This window comes from Thunnus maccoyii, chromosome 16, assembly GCF_910596095.1.
Source record: "Thunnus maccoyii chromosome 16, fThuMac1.1, whole genome shotgun sequence".
In the NCBI taxonomy this organism is placed as follows: Eukaryota; Metazoa; Chordata; class Actinopteri; order Scombriformes; family Scombridae; genus Thunnus; species Thunnus maccoyii.
The window spans coordinates 25,781,572-25,798,308 of NC_056548.1; the positions used below are offsets into that span (position 1 = coordinate 25,781,572).

General features: G+C 38.8%; 1 protein-coding gene across 1 annotated transcript in view; it reads right to left on the reverse strand.

Annotated features, from left to right (window-relative positions):
- The window catches only part of myt1lb (myelin transcription factor 1-like, b), a 114,112-nt gene that overhangs the window by 68,840 nt on the left and 28,535 nt on the right, over positions 1 to 16,737 (reverse strand). The window contains exon 3 of the mRNA XM_042388529.1: positions 10,926 to 11,039. The gene's annotated coding sequence lies outside the window, so the exon portion shown is untranslated. The remainder of the gene's footprint in view (positions 1 to 10,925; positions 11,040 to 16,737) is intronic.

Consider the following 16,737-nt stretch of genomic DNA (forward strand, 5'->3'; position numbering starts at 1 on the left):
GGAACAACCCTTAGTTTTCAAATTTTACATGAAATGGATGAAGAGCGCCCTCTATACAACAGTGCCCTCTGTTGCTCAAGCAGTTCAAAATATTCATTTTGACTTTTGTGTTGCAAAGCATGAACAACTAAATCACCCTCTGATTGGCATTATTTCCATCAACAGCATAATCGGTATCTCACTGTTATTCAAAAAGCCAAATCATGATTTATGTCATTGCACTATCTGAAAGTAAGGGAAACCCAGCAAATTTCTGGAAAAAGGTTCAATCATTCTATTTCATCCTTACCTAATGAAATTGTGCAAGGTTCTTCTATTATCTCTGATGGAAAGAATATGCGTTCAACAAATCCTTTGTTTCATCAAGTTATATATTTGAAAATACCAGATTTCTGTAAACAGTCTCTGATCATAGTTCCTCTTGTTGGGAAGGCAATTTGGGCACTCAGACCTTTTCATTTAGGCCATTTACTAATATTGAAGTGATGAATGCCCTTTGTTCTATCGATCGTAAAAAGGCCACTGGGGCTGACCAACAAGGCTTCTATTATTAGCAACTCCGTTATTAGTTGAATGCTTATCTTGTATTTTTATTTTGACAGCCGAAGCAGAAAGCATCCCAGACTCTTGGAAACTACCTTATGTATTACCTCTGCATAAAGGGGGTCAGCATAATGAGTTAATAACTTTCAACCTATTTCTTTCATGACCAGCTAAAGTGTTAGAGATATTATTGAATGATCAGGTGAGAGCATTTTTATGTCAACACTTCATTTTAAAATCTTATCACTCTGGATTTAGACCTGGGCATAGTACTGTAACGGCTACATCGAAAGTTTTGAATGACATTGCTAGTGCATTAGATCAAAAGCAGAATTATGACGCTCTTTTCATTGATTTATCTATGGCATTTAATACAGTTGATCATTAAATTCTTCTGAAATGCCTTAAATCTATTGGATTTTGCTCCATTAGGGGTGTGCCCGATTACAAATACATTACTTAGCAAAGCACAAATAGTGTTTTTTGGGGTTTTTTTTTTTACAAATATTTGTTTCATACAAATATTTTTTAAATTATTTGTTTTCGGGAGAAAAAAACAAAAAACATGTCAAATACCAGCATGCAGGTCAGTTACATCGCTATCTCAGTCTCTGTCCTCTGCTCTGCTGTTACATCTATCAGCAGGTCTCAAAGAGGGGAGTCACATCCACCTGCTACATGACGCACATTTCCTTATTTGGACATCACTCCTGGAGTTGGGGGTGTTCCCCAGAGATAAATCTGAGCTACTGACAAATTTGAAGTGCTTACAAGGGACTCTCCATAACCTGTTGTTCCCCTTCTCCTTTCCACAAAGTTAGGTTGTAAAAAATAGGCTATAAATGAAAAGTGCAAAGCAATAATCGCTGTTGAAGTTCCTCCCTACACGTTACACGGTGTGCTGTCTCTGTGTTATGGTTGTATAAATAGGTAAAGGTCTGTCTGTAATGAGGCGACGAGTAAAGTTTTAGCTCAGTAGTCATTGCAGTTGTCTACGATCTGGGAGACTTCATTTCGAGACCCGTTGTGGGGACCTCCGTCATAAGGTAGTTTATTCATAAACATTTATTGTAACACTTTAGTTTTCCAAAATTAAAAGCATAATAAAAACAAAAACAGGATTTTTAAGCCTCTTTCCACTTTTATTCAAATACAAACACAAATACAATTAATTTTGCTGCCTCAACAAATATAGATACAAATACTGGGCTCTCTGCACATCCCTATGCGCCACACAAGTGGAACAAATTGCAAAAGCTTGCTAAAATGGAAGAGTTGATCCTTTACATTCATTTCAATGGTCTTTCAAAGGCTTCGGGCAGATTTAACACAGTGTGAATATACGTGTTTTCTATGAATGATGTTGATGTCTTTGGTTGAATGTCTTTGAATGTCATCTCTGTTTGTATGTTTGCTGTAAATCTTGCTGTTTGTTACTTTGAATTTGTACACTGTAAATTTTGTTTTTATTTTCTGTATGTTCTGTATTCAGGGTGGCCTTGGAAAAGAGAATATGCTCCTAATGGCCCCTTCCTGCAGAAATAAAGGTTAACAATTTTGTGTATAAGAAAAATTCAAATAAATAAATCACAAACAAAAAACCAATACAAATTATGCAAAGACTCATATTTGTCCAAGACAGATTAACAAATTAATTAGTTTGTGGATTGAATAAGAGATCGCCTTCGTTAATTCCTTCCCCAAATGTTTGATGAATAATCATATATTCAATTCCTTATAGACTTACTCCTCACATTTTGAAATGATACAACATAATTTCTGAAACATTCAATTATCAGTCTCTGCATCCATCCACCTATCTATCCTATCCATCTGTCCAACCATTCATGCACTGCGTGACCCTCCATTCAGTAATTTTACAGATGCACTGCAGACATACTGTAACACCACCCAACATGTATCCTGTATTCAGGCCTTTCAAGCTCTTCATATGCCAGAGTAAGCATTATCCTCCCTTCCACTTCTTCTTCATGTATGTCAGACCTACATATCCCTGTAAAGGTAGGTCTATCCCCTCACCAACACATCATAAATTCTTCAGAAGCCTGAACGCCTCTGAACGTCGCTCTGTTATTTCCAGATGTCCCTAAATATTCATGCTGGCTGGGTTTGGACTATGACGGGGGCTGTGGCCCTGTTTGGATGTCTCTTTTTATTAAACATGATTTATTAACGCCACACTTACTGTACTGTAGAGCCCCTCAGTCCTAATGGTGTGTTTCTTTATGAATGCCCATAAATGTTTCAACAGGAGAAAAATAAAATGATAAAAGGCAAGGATACCTTGTAAATCTTATTAGCGTAGCAGGGAGGGAATGATCTGGAGTATTTTGGGGAGGGCGAAGGTATTGCATGAGTGTGTAGGTATGTATCTGTGGATAAGAGGAAATTCATAAAATATCTATATATAAATATATATATGTATATTTACATGAAGCGTGACTGTGGTTTCCATGGCAATGGAAAAGATCCCTTTCCTTGGGGAAAAAAAGAAAAGAAAAAGTAAAATAAGAACTTATCAATCCAGTTCTCTGCTCTCCTTTTTCAGGCACTCACACAGACAGAAACTGAGCACAGCAGAGTACTGTGTGTGTAAGTAAATATGCATGTATATCTATGTGTGTGAATGTCCCTGAATATTTCTGAAGTAGTCATGTGAGCAAAGTGGAGTTAGTCTCTCGCTGCAAGTCTCTCGTCAGTCTCAACATTGTTGTGTTTTATCAAAGCTACTCTGGAACAACCTGCAGTATGAGCAAGAAAGATATAAATGTGTAATCCACTTCAAAGTGGAAGAGAAATCATGTTGTATACATATATTTTCTTACAGCACATGGGCTCTTTAATGTCTAAACAATAAAGCACAGATATAGAAACCAGCCCTGCTTGTCTGTGTTAGATGCTCCTGATGAGGATTCATTTCAGTCACTCATTCAAAAATACATTAAAAATCAGTCATCAGTTAATTATATTTCTGATGACTTTGAAATGTTTCTATTTCTTAATTTTTCTCCATTTGTCATGTACTTGTTGCTGTGGTGTTTCTCCACTGCTCAAATGTCCAGAGACCACTTGTTGGTCACACTGTGTGGGTGGCACTGCAATGTCTTTTTTCATCATTTTTAAAATTTGAATTTCTGCATGTGGCGCTGTTTTCTTTTCCTGTTCAGCGATGGAAGATATTATCGTAAACTCCCACTTCTTCTTTAAACAAATGGATTTTCCTGCTGTTAGAAATATTTTCCAACGACACATGCATCACACTCAGTTTATAGAAATGCAGTCACAAATGCTTTAATGTGTACTGTGCTGGGAATCATTACTTGCTGATAGAAAAAACACAACAAAAGATTAATTTATATGACAATGCCGCTGATAATTACATTAAAATAAGTATATGGAAATAATCACTTTGAAGTGTGAGCTGTCTGGTTTGAAAATATTAACTGGTGGTTTGAAAATTAAATTAATTACATATTAAAAACAAGAGAAAAAATCTCAATGTCAAGAATGTTTCTCTTCTTAAAAGAGAAATATGAACTGTGGACTTAAATATGAGACTGATTTGATGGAGTCATGTGGGTACACCGAGCAAGATGGCAGCACAGTATACGAGCTCTGCTCACCAATATTTATATCAATTTAGTAGATGATAATCCACACCTTTTGGTAAAATCATTTTCCTTGGCATTTACAACACATACTTGAGCAGTCTGGAGAAGTTCTCTGAACCCCCATTGCAACCACACTTAAGTATTTCAAAGAAACGACAATGAACCGCATGGCTACCAGAGAAACCCATCCCTCGACAGAAGAGAAGGCAGGGTCAGATCATTTTGGCAGAAGACTTCAGTCACGTTCCAGAGGCTTTTTTAGATAGGAGTACATTTAGTGGCACAGTAATGCCTAAGGATAGAGCTGCAATACATATGATCAGTGAGGATATGGGCTTGGTGGATATCTGGCGATTGATAAATCCCAGTAAAAGGGAACATACTTTCTGCTCACACTGCCACAAATCTTATTCTATAATGGATATGTTTTTGATTTCAAACACTATTATAAAACAAGTTGCAAACTGTAAAATAAATGCAATGGCTCTTTCAGATCATGCAGCATTAGAGTTTGGTATTGATATAAATACTGACAGAGAAAAAAGGTAAATGGAGAATGAATACATCGTTATTACGAGATGAGACCTTTAACTTATTGTTGAAGGAGGATCTTAAATCTTAAATCAATCAATCTTAAATGAATGCTGGCAGCACAGATACAAAAGCAATGGAATGGGAAGTATCAAAAGCTTACGTTACGGGGAAAATGATAGCACATGCATCTAAAGAGAAAAAAAGAGGACATGAAGAGAATAAAGGAATTGGAAACTGAAATTAGAAATCAGGAAATAGAACTATCAAAACATTTTACACGTAAGTTATGTCAAGATATATGTAAGCTTAAGTTTTAATTGCAGGAAATTTATCATTAAAAAGTTCAATATGCTTTATTTAGGCTTGGGACAACTTTCTATGAAGGGGGAGAGAAAACAGGCAAGCTATTTGCTATACAACTAAAGCAACAAAATTCCTATAATGTAATAGCAGCAATTGGCAAGATGGTACAATAGTTTCTTCAACAAAGGAAATAAAAAAGGTCCAACAGCAGTTTTATAAAGAACTATACACATTGGACATTGATCTGCCTGGATTTTCATCAACAGATGGAATTATTACACAGCCCAATAACAGAATGAAATCAGGAATGTTGTGTCATACATACAAAAGATATATAATCATGCTTTTACATTAGGATCTCTCCCCCTGACATTCAACAAGGCCTTAATATCAGTAATACCTAAAAAAGACAGACACAACAAACCTTTCTAATTTTTGACCTTTAAAGGTTCCATAAATAAGAATTTACATGTATTAATCGTTTTTTATTGCTAATGACTGAACGGGTTGCAACGGAACTTAAAAAATGAGACCATCCCCGACTTTATCTGTTGGGTATATCAGCCTGTGGAACCGGGCTGGATTTTCTGCAAAAATCCAACAGATTTTTGTGCCCTTCAGAATACCTTGCCTCTCTTCCACTAACGTCAACAAACGACCGGCATCTGCCACAAAAAAAAAATGGTGCTATGCTTTGCAGAAACACAGTGCAAAACCATTAACTGTATATAAATATGGACGTCATGAAAGCTCCCGAAAGTGAAGCCAGAACATCTGGATCACCCCCTGGTGGCTGGCTGTAGTATAGGTCATAAATCACACCCCCTCCATGTTAGAGGATGGGACATGAACCAAACTAAAAAATCAAAGTACACGACAAATAAATTCTTCCCAAAGATGGTTTCTGTCATTTTAGGTAGTTCTCATCACACTGATGTTTGTCCAAGTACTCATTTTTCTGATAAGTTGTTTTTAATTAGTTATTTGATTATATAAAAAGGGGGTGTGACATCATGATTGACAGCAGTGACAGCCGCTCTCAAACCTTCGTCAGGCAGCGGGATGGCTGAGGGAGGGTGTCCCGCAGGCCGTCCGACTCTACTGCACAGACTCTGGCTCCAAATGACATCACACAAGCAAGATGGAACCTCCTGGAAAGGAGATATTTTGGCTTCACTTTTGCATAGCAGTAGGAAGACAAGTGGGTGGGTGTTAAAAGTAAGTCCATATTTATATACAATTGATGTGCAAAACACAACGTTAGAGATTTTTTATGTTATTATGAGAAGTGTAAGCGAGGAAAAAGACATCACCTGCAATAGTCTCACACTGCTGCTAGCTCTGTGAGTGAGCATGCAAATGAGGAGCAGGATGCTGACTGCAGCTCACTTAACCGCCACCGGTGTCACTAATGAGAAGGAATTTCTGATTCCTACACATAGAACCTTTAAGTCTGATTAAACTGGATTGCAAGATTTTAACGAAGATCTTGGCCTTATGCCTGGAAAAGGCATTACCAAGCATTATACAACCTGATCAAGTAGGATTTATGAAAAATAGGTCATCAATGGACAACATGAGAAGATTATTACATTTGAGTTGGTTGAAGCAGACAGAATTCAATGGGAATTCAATGGGAGAACAGTGTTCAATGGGAATTTTTATTTGCAGCCTTGTCATATTTTGGATTTGGACCAACTTTTATTAAATGGATTAAAACATTATACAAAAACCCAAAGGCAGTGGTGATAACCAATTGTGTAATCTCACCTCAGTACATGCAAATATTAGGAACAGAGGAGGCCTTTGAAATGGCCAAAATAGCCAAACACCAGAACAAAGATAACCAGTTAGAGTGGGTGGGTGTTAAAAGTAAGCTGTCATTCTCATTTACCCCTGTTGATAGATAATCCCAGTGTTAACATAATGTATTGAATCCCATCATGTCTCACTCCAAAGAGATCTGGATCAAAATACATAAATGTATTAATTATCATGTTGTAAACAATTATATTCCTCCGTATGGCATATGATTAGCATCAGAAAGACACCGGTATATTGGAGGAAGTGGCACCTCAATGGGTTATGTAATATTGCTGATTTATATGAAGAGGGTGTGTTTATGTCATACTCTGACATAATAAGAGAACATTTTTGGTATCTATAAATCAGGCACTGTATTACATCCAGAATCCAGTACAATGATGGAAACCACATCATGGACTATTTCACACTACCTGAGGAGCGCCATCAAGCTTCTGTATTTTATAGAACAACCAACCAACTACTCAGCGATGACTGTAAGAGCTTAAAACTATTGTGGGAAAAAGATTTGGGATGTGTAATAGAGGAAGAGGAATGGCTGAAAATTATATCCAATAATGGGAAATACATAAGGGAAGCTAAAGGGAAATTCACTTAATATTAAATATACACAGATATTATTGGACACCAATAAGACTCAGTAGAATGGGTTTAATAAATAGTAGTTTGTTTTGGAAATGTCAGAAAGACACTGCATTTGTGAATGCCCAATCATTCAACCCTTCTGGAGAACAACTTTGGAATATTTGAGCAATTGGTTGGGAAGGAAATTACCACTATCTCCAGGATTATCATTATTATCACTGGAACACACCCAAATCTCCAGAATTAGAAGAATGGGCAAACAACATGATAAAAACAGCCTCATATGAGCATATGCTACATATAACAGGATGAATAACAGAAACAAAAGTAAGGCACCAGTTTGGGATCTTTTCTGGACTCATAGCACAGTGACTGATAAGCCTGTAGTATGAACCTTGTCTCCAGATAGTAAATAATATAATCTGCTGCATGGATATTCCTCCTAATTATGTTATTATTAGTATGTCCCTTATACTACTGATTTTATTTATTTTGTATTTTTTGTTTTTTATGCCACTGACATTACATGCATTATAAGCAACAAGGAATGTCTAACAATGTGAAACACTGTATTGTTATGTACCAAAGATAAAAGCAATAAAAATTTGAATTACAAAAAAAGAGAATGGCTTGTTTAAATACATATTTAGCTGAAGCACGTGCACACACCTGCATACTAACAGTGCCTATCTGAAGCTGTCAGACTCTCTCTGAGGGCCACAGTTTTAAGTGAGGTCTGCATCAGCACTGAACACAGCGTCAACAACGAGCAAATCCAGCAGCAGAAAAAGACAGCAGCAACAATAACGGCAGCGGCAGCGTAAGTCTTGTCATCTCCGCTTGCCTCTCTCAAGGCTCCTCATGAGAGTTGGACCCAGGAAGCATACACGCCTCTGCGGCTCACCATATGTTGGAGAGCCCTTCATATTCTGTCTGGCTTTTTCTCTCTCTTAGCACCCCATGGGAAAATGTCACGGCTGTAATGAAGGTTAGCCTGCTTATTGAGGATTAGGCGGAGGCCCACTCCTTCTCTGTCTGTGTCTCAATTAGACCTCGGATCAATGGCATTATAGGCCCAGATGAATAACCACAGAGTCACGTTGATCCCAGTGCCAAAAGTTTAGGCTGACCAGTTAAGCAAACAAATAGAATGATGCAAACTCTGGAGAAAATACTGCACTTTTTGTGTTTCTACACAACCAGTAACTTATATTATTTCAAAAAGAATTCAAATGACTAATTCTGCTATAAAATTCATAGAATCGCTGTTCAATGGAAACCATATACATGTATCTCCACATTTGGTGATAATGAGTCTTAAAGATAAAGTGAAGGATTAAGCGTTCCTTTATGCCTTGAAAAAATGTCCTATTTCTTAAGAAAAATAAACCATAAAAAAATCCATTGGATTGTCTGAAAAATATATTGTCCAAAAGCTGAAAACAGAGATGTTTCCTAGTCTGTGAATAGTTCACATTTTGGAGATAGATTGACTTCACAGGGCATTGAAGTTAGCGTTTTGATGCAAATACATGTATGTTTTATGATTTGTAATGTTCTTGTTCTTTCATTTTTAATGCTTTAACATTATAATTTATACTTTAATCAACAGTATAAAACAGTGGTTATTATTATAATTTGCCACTTAAATAAAAAATGGAAAAACTGAAATAATAATTCTGGGCACTCTCAATGAACAGACACAACTTGGGCTTAAATTGGCACATTACATTTATACATTTTCAAGGATTATGCCAAACAGACCTGGCACATTTTCATGGGTTGTTTTGTAGCCCAGACATAATGTTCCGGCGAGGTGGAAGTGTTTAACTTATGTTTGAGTAATTCACCACTTTATTTCACACATGATCTCCACTGTTGGTATATTAAAAAACAAGTACAAGCCAGTAGGTAATTAGGTAAAAATCCTGCTATACTTCATATTCCTATTTACCATTCAATGCCTCTTAGTGTGTATGACAAAAGTTCTTCCCGTGGTTTGCAATTTGCATCCATGAATTTTAATCTGTGTGGCACATTATGCAGCATATATTATGTAGGGATTTTATGGATTTTCAGAATATACAGGGTCCTCAATAAAATGACTGCAAGAGACACTAAGTGAAGGCTACACCCTTTTTCAAATTCACACCATCCAAGCCTATAAACACAAGTGTTAATTCAAAACAGTGCAAATGCACATATGTTGTGAATGGGATGTGGAATGCAACTAAACTTTTTATTCAGCTCACATATTGGAAAAAAGCAGCCATTCAAATGCCAACTGTGTTTGTGTTTGTATTGACTGTATAGTCGGCATCAATACAACCACAACGTGTAAATTCTTTGCCTTGAAAATTTAAGCGACTGCGTTTATTATTTGTGTGTCTTCATAACAATAAAGAACACAGGAATGTCATCGGACACAAACTAATGGCACAGAAAATAATACCCTGTTTGACAGAGAAGAATCAGGACATTACTGGGAATCAAACATGATAGAAAATTCAGCGATTACTGTAATATGAATCAACACACAAAAAAGCATTCTGTATGAGTGTGTGTGCTTATCATTTTGGTGGTGGTGGTGATGGGGGATGGGGGTGCTCAGACATCTGTCACAACAATTCACATCGTTATCAGTTTCCCTTTGTTTTCACCTTGAAGTTTTGGGAGAATGCGTTTCAGGCATATGGCGCCAACCCCACCCTCTGCCACACACGCGCACACACACACACACACACACACACACACACACCAACACCAAGCACCAACACGTACTCTCACATCACATTGATATTCTGTACAGTGTAGCAGTAGGGAACCACCAAAACTGTGCTGGCATTATCGAATTTCACTGCAAATAGGTATTTACACCATGCATCATCTAGTGACAGTAAACATGTGTGCCAAACTGATGCTATGGTAAGTGCATCTGAATTAGTGTGAAGGGCTGTGCAGATAGCATCTGAGTGGGTGCTGAGAGAGAGAGAGAGAGAGAGAGAGAGAGAGAGAGAGAGAGAGAGAGAGAGAGAGAGAGAAAGTCAGAATGAGAAAAAGAGCGAGGGTGATGGAGACGGAAATCTGGTGAGCGATTCCTAACTAGTATGGAAAATGGCCTTGGTGGGTGACGGCAGCAGTGCAGGACTCTAAAATGGTTAGAGTGTGAAAAACTGTGATCTGAATACAATACAACAACTTATCAGCTGGTCCAGTGATAACAGAGAGCTGTTACTGTGCAGGTTTGAACGGAGCTGTTTACTATGTAAGTGGATCTGAGGTTGCATGTTTTTTCCTTCATACAATCTCCATTCTAGTCAACTTTATTGCCTTGTATGTAACGTTCAAACATGGTTTCCTAAAATTAGTCTACAAAAATGCCAATACAAACTAAAATAATTCAGATTTATCACACAACTCTGCATCAGTAGAGGCTAAATGTGAACACGATGAAATAAAAACAAACATGTTTGGGTGTAAAAACAGGATGTACCAAACTCTAACCTGAAATGGTTTGGGGTTGAGACAGCTCTTTGGTCCAGACCTCTGCTTCCACCGTGACCTACTGACGTTCAGCTGGAGAGGAAAGGCTCACCACGTCTCCTCCAAACTCATTTTCTACACAGAGGGAAGAAGATGGAGAACATGCATCATTTAAATCATTTCCAGAACAATCACATTCACACACATCCATGACAGGATCTGAAATTTCCTCCTCTCCTTTAATTCCAAGCTCATGAATAGTCATATAGCATCAGCTATGCGGCACATGCCGAAGCGAACGTTGATTTCTGCCATAACGACGGCCGCTTGTCGTGTGCGATAGGCTTGGCAACATGGGGTAATTAGCTAGATCTATCATCTTCTGCAGGAAGTGGGGACAAATATAGCTAATGATCCGTGCCTGCCTCCATGATTTCTCTCCTCAGCTCTCCATCCTTCGCTGAGTTAGAGGGGGAGAGGAAATGGGGGTGGGAGGGGGGGGTGGTGGGTTGGGGAGGAATGTGGGAGAAGATCGGGTGAAGGGGTCGATTTCCCACTCTGTCAAAAAAAAAAGGTGAAATAACCTGAGACACAGAGAGAGATGAAGAAGGAGAAAGGAAAAGAGATGGAGGTGTGAGTGAACATGTGCACTCAAACACTGCCCACCCGTCTCTCTCTCTCTTCCTTTCTCCTTTCCATCCGCTGCTGCTAATTGAGAGAATGTATGGTAGAGAACAGATGAGGTGTTGATGGTGTATAGGGACCATCACAAAGAATGAAGGCCCCCATAGGGAGCCTACCAGACGGCCCATAACACATATACACACACATACACACACCACAGTCATTCACAACTTATCTCAAAGCAGCTTAAATCAAAACAATAGCCGGTCCCTTAGGACAAACACAACCATAGGCATAGAGTGAGTGCTCAGAGTGCCTGTTGTGTGTTATGTAAAAGGAGCGGCAGTGGTTACATGCATAAGCGGACTTTACTTTGAAACAACAGGGGGTCTTTTTCTGCCCTTCATCACATACAAGCACACACACACATACCTCTGTTTTCCACCTTTTTTTGTCCACTCCCTTTGTAGTGTGAATAATAAGCATGGCCGAGCTGGAAACAGTGTGAGCGAGTTGTAAGGGGATAGCGCAAACAACTCTGAAAATGGCTATTAATGTGAAACCCTAATGTGAAACAATGGGCCACTCAAACTACATTTTCATATTACGATTATGGTCCTGCTGTCTTTTATGTTTTTGAAAACAGCATCAAAGGCTGGTTCGTACTTGATTACAGCCACTGGTGCACCTCTAAACCATTTTCATTCACAAAAAACAACATGGCTGTAAAGCAAAGTCAAAGTGCTTTTGGGCATGGGTGGCGCTACGTGAAAATGTAGAAATTCAGATTAAATAGTGGCTCAGCTGGTTAAAGGAACACTCTCGTGGCTATGGTAAATGGATTGCAGTTATATAGCACCTTTCTAGTCTTCTAACCATTCAAAGCACTTTTACACTACATACCATATTCACCCATTTACACACATGTTCATTTGCTGATGGCAGAGGCTGCCATGTAAGGGGCTTGCTAATCAGGAGGAGTTTCTAATCATTCACACATTCATCTTGCCCAAGGACACTTCAACATGCGGACTTGAGGAACCACTGACCTTCTGATTACTGGATGACCCGCTCTACCTCTGAGCCACAGCCACTCTCCATGTCAGCACAGACTATGTACTGTATTTGACAAAATCCAAAGTAGGTTATGTGAATGATTTAAGCAAAATTTGTCACACAATTCCACCTGTTTCTACCCCATAAAAAACAGGCAACTCCCAAACACACACACACACACACACACACACTCATCCCTGGCCTCTTGGTCATTATAATCAGAGTGTAAGTGATGGGTCTGTCCTCTGATGAAGGTCTTCATGTGGAGGCTGATGACAAATCACAGCTCTCTGACTCTTCATCAGGACACATCCCACATTCCCCTGGTGTGTGTGTGTGTGTGTGCGCACACGCTCATGCATGTGTGTGTGTGTAACAGTCAAAGACAGAGGGGTGGGGGGGAGGGGTGACAAAAAAGAGTGAAAGAGAGAAAGACAAATGGAAATTGGCAAAGTGTGAGTACTATGGACAACAGAAAAAGATACAATACAACAATACAGCATACTGTGGCTGTGTACAATAGGTGTGTGTGTTTGTGTATGGTATTCCAGTCATGCAGTCGAGGTGCTAGTCTGCCAGTTTCAGCACCAAGGACAGTGACAGACAGCACAGCAAGGGAAGAAGAATAGGCCTTCAACTGCAATGGGAGCACACACACAGGAAGGCAAACACACACAAATATGCACACACATATAGACCAAGGACTGGTAGACTTCTTCTCAGCCCAGGATCCTACAAGTGTGTGTGTGAATGTGTGTGTGTGTGTGTGTGTGTATGTGTGTGTGAGATTTTCTTGCAGTATATTCCTTAGAGAATAAGAGGGGACCATGCCTGCCCTTTACTGGGCCCCCATACAGTATCTATCAAAGCTATTGTACACACTGTAAATATCCTTGGAAGACTGGCTGCTCTGGCACACACACACACACGCACACGCACAAACACGCACGCACACACACACACACACACACAACTGTAATGAAAACCCTATTGTGTGGTTATGTACACTGCGGTATGAAAAGTGGGCTGTGATGTCCGCTGTGGCATTTTCTATGACACATACAGGTACTGGACATGACAGGCATTTAAAACACACACAGATACACACACAGAAAAATCACCCATCATATACAGAAACACACATATGGCACTTGAGGACAAGGGGGCACACACAAATAAGCACATATTACAAGAGAGACGAATGCTTTATTCATGTGATGTGGATGCACACACACACACATACACACACACACACACACAGCAATCTCCTTCTCCCAGGCTCTGAGAGTGACTGGGGCTGCCTGACCTACATTCTACCAGATATGTATACAGGCAGAGAGGAGATGAAATCTCTCTCTCTATTTCTCTCCCTCTCTCTGTTCCATATCCTGTGTTCTTTTCACTGCCTGTTCATTGCCTCTTGGACACACACATACACACATGTACACACAATGTAGGTGAAGAAGCTATGAAGATTTCTTGGTGTGAATCTGAATGTCCTCATGCTGCAGATGAAACTGGCATTGTCACAGTATAGCGTCATGTGTTTGAGGAGTTTCTGACCATGTTGAGAGTCGAACTGCAGTGTCTCTTGTAAACATAAATAAAATATTTACAGCCCTAACAGTACTGCAAGTCAAGCACAAGTCCAAAAGCCAGCTTCTTTGTGAAACAAATTGTGAGATGAGAAAGGTGGGTGATAGAGTGCTGGTTAAAAACAAGATAACTTGACGAAGAGAACAAAAATGAATGTGTGTGTGTGTGCAAATGTATGTTTATTGGTCTGGTGTGTTAGCTAGAGAGCAGGAGATTAGATTGGTCTGATAATAAAGCCAGCTGGCACCTTTATCTGTTTCTCCTCACACTGTTCTGTGGGAATCAGTGCTTCCACTGGACTGGACTGCAAACACAAAGTAAGATGACAGGGAACAGTACACATATCATTTCTGACTTAAGGGGATCATTTCAACCCAAACCCCTCTGCCTCCTAATACAGTGGGAGCACAGAGTTGTACAGAGGGCAGATCCACTGCCATGATTCATAGCCACATCTTGGCTATTTTTGGTTGTTTCAGGTGGCAGTGTGCTCAGAGTGTCTATTCAGGAGTCCAGTCAATGACCAGACAGCACCAGAGGTTAGTAATTCAAAAGCTTTTCAGTGTAAAAAAAAAACTGATCCACTATATCCCTAAACTAAACCACCCCAACCCCTTAATCCCAGAGAGGCATTACACTGACCACAATGTCAAAACAATGATACAGCAGAAACCAACTGAAAAAATCCCATGACCCTGCATCTAGACAACTTTAATATTACTGAAATTTTCTAACAAATCCTCTTGTGGGCAGGCAGCACAACAAAAGCATGTGAAATACAGTTTTAGTGTTTTTGTAACACTGGCCTATAGGAGGTGATATATGGAGCCCTGAAGTGTTCAATTTTAAATAAATAAATACATAAGTTATAAAGAAATACATATATAGTTTGAATTAATTTGCAAAGCAAGTATGATGGGCACTCTATGTAACTGGGAACCAAAGGTGAACCTCTTTGTTTAGGTACTGTTTGCTGCAATAGACTTAACCCCAAAAGGTAGGAAAACATGTTTACATCAACTTGTGAAGGTGTAGAATAATAGATGCTAATAATGTGTTAATAATGTCACTTTTCATGACAGTGGAGTTGTCACCAGGGCCTGCCCTCTAAGTTTTAAGCCAAGCACATGCCCCCAACCTCTCTAACCAATGGGAAAGACTGTCCTTTAGTTGTTCAAAGAGTTGTGTCTTTCTCTGTACATCTTTAAAATCAAAGCACTGCAGAGGTAACTCTGCATTAACCATCTGCTGCTGTTAACACTGGCTATTTAGTGTCATGTCTAAGTAACAGGTTTACAAATTAACCTAGCTAGTTAGCTGGCAAGGTAGGTAGCATTGTAGCTTTGTTAAACTAAATAAAAGCAGAGGTTAGTTTTTCTGTCTTTGCATTTAATGCATTTGCAGCAACAGCCAGTTGGTTGATTTAGTTTACTTTTTCAATGGGAAAAAATTTGAAAAATGTCATTCTGAAAAGAAACAGACTTTGGAAAAAAAAATCGAAATAAAATAAAAATGAACAAAATGAAGTTGAGAGAGCCACTCAAGTTTTAATAAAATATTAGAAATTAATTCTAACTATATTTCACTCTATGTGTTAATCTGATTATTTATTTCACAGTGTTTTATTTATTTATTTATTTAATACTGAACACTTTGGGTTCCATAGTAAACTGTCCAGTCCACTTTATCCTCCACCAGTAAATAGTATCACCTCACAAAATAATTAGGCTACAAGAAAGTACATTCCTTGATAAAACAGACAATTCTGGGTAATGAGTGGATCATAAGAATCAATATTCCAAGTGCTCCAAATTCAAATTTGGTTAAAAAATAAATAAATAAATAAACTTAATTAAATTTGTAAAAATGGGGAAAAATTTGGGGGAAAAAAACCCCAAAACAAAAAATCTCCTGAAAATGCAGGCGGTGGGGCTGACTTGATTCTTTTTATTCTGTCACACTACTACATCTACTGTCAACTAACCATCCAATCCACACACTGGGCAAGAGATGGTTACACCCAGAATGCCCCAAAAACTACATGAGTTTATGTTCAAGTGATGAAGCCCTCAAGCAGCCACAGGAATTATGGAGGAAACAGTGTGACCTTATTCTAAAGCAACAAAGTCCGCAGAGGAAGGAGGTGGGTGGATGGATGGGTCAACAAAACGGCAGATTTTAACACAGTAGTTAACACAATAGTTGTAACTATTGTGTCATCATTGTAACCATGGCAACCTACAGCCAATGATATATTTGGTTGTTGAATCTGGAGGGCTTGTTGCAGGATACATACACAGACAAAGACAATGCTAACCACAGAGCCACCTGTATGAAATCAACACATATCATGTTTTAACTGCGGGGTGATGTTTTGTTACCACAGTTAAAAAAAAATTTAAAAAAAAGAAAAAGAATCTGCCTGTCGGTCTGAATCTCTCCCACAAAATATCACACACAGCAGTGTTGTCTGAGACACTGAAGTTCAAGGGTGAAAGAAGCTGTCAGGTAGTGAAGTGTACTGGCTCTTTATGACTTCCCTGCTCTTATCAAAGAG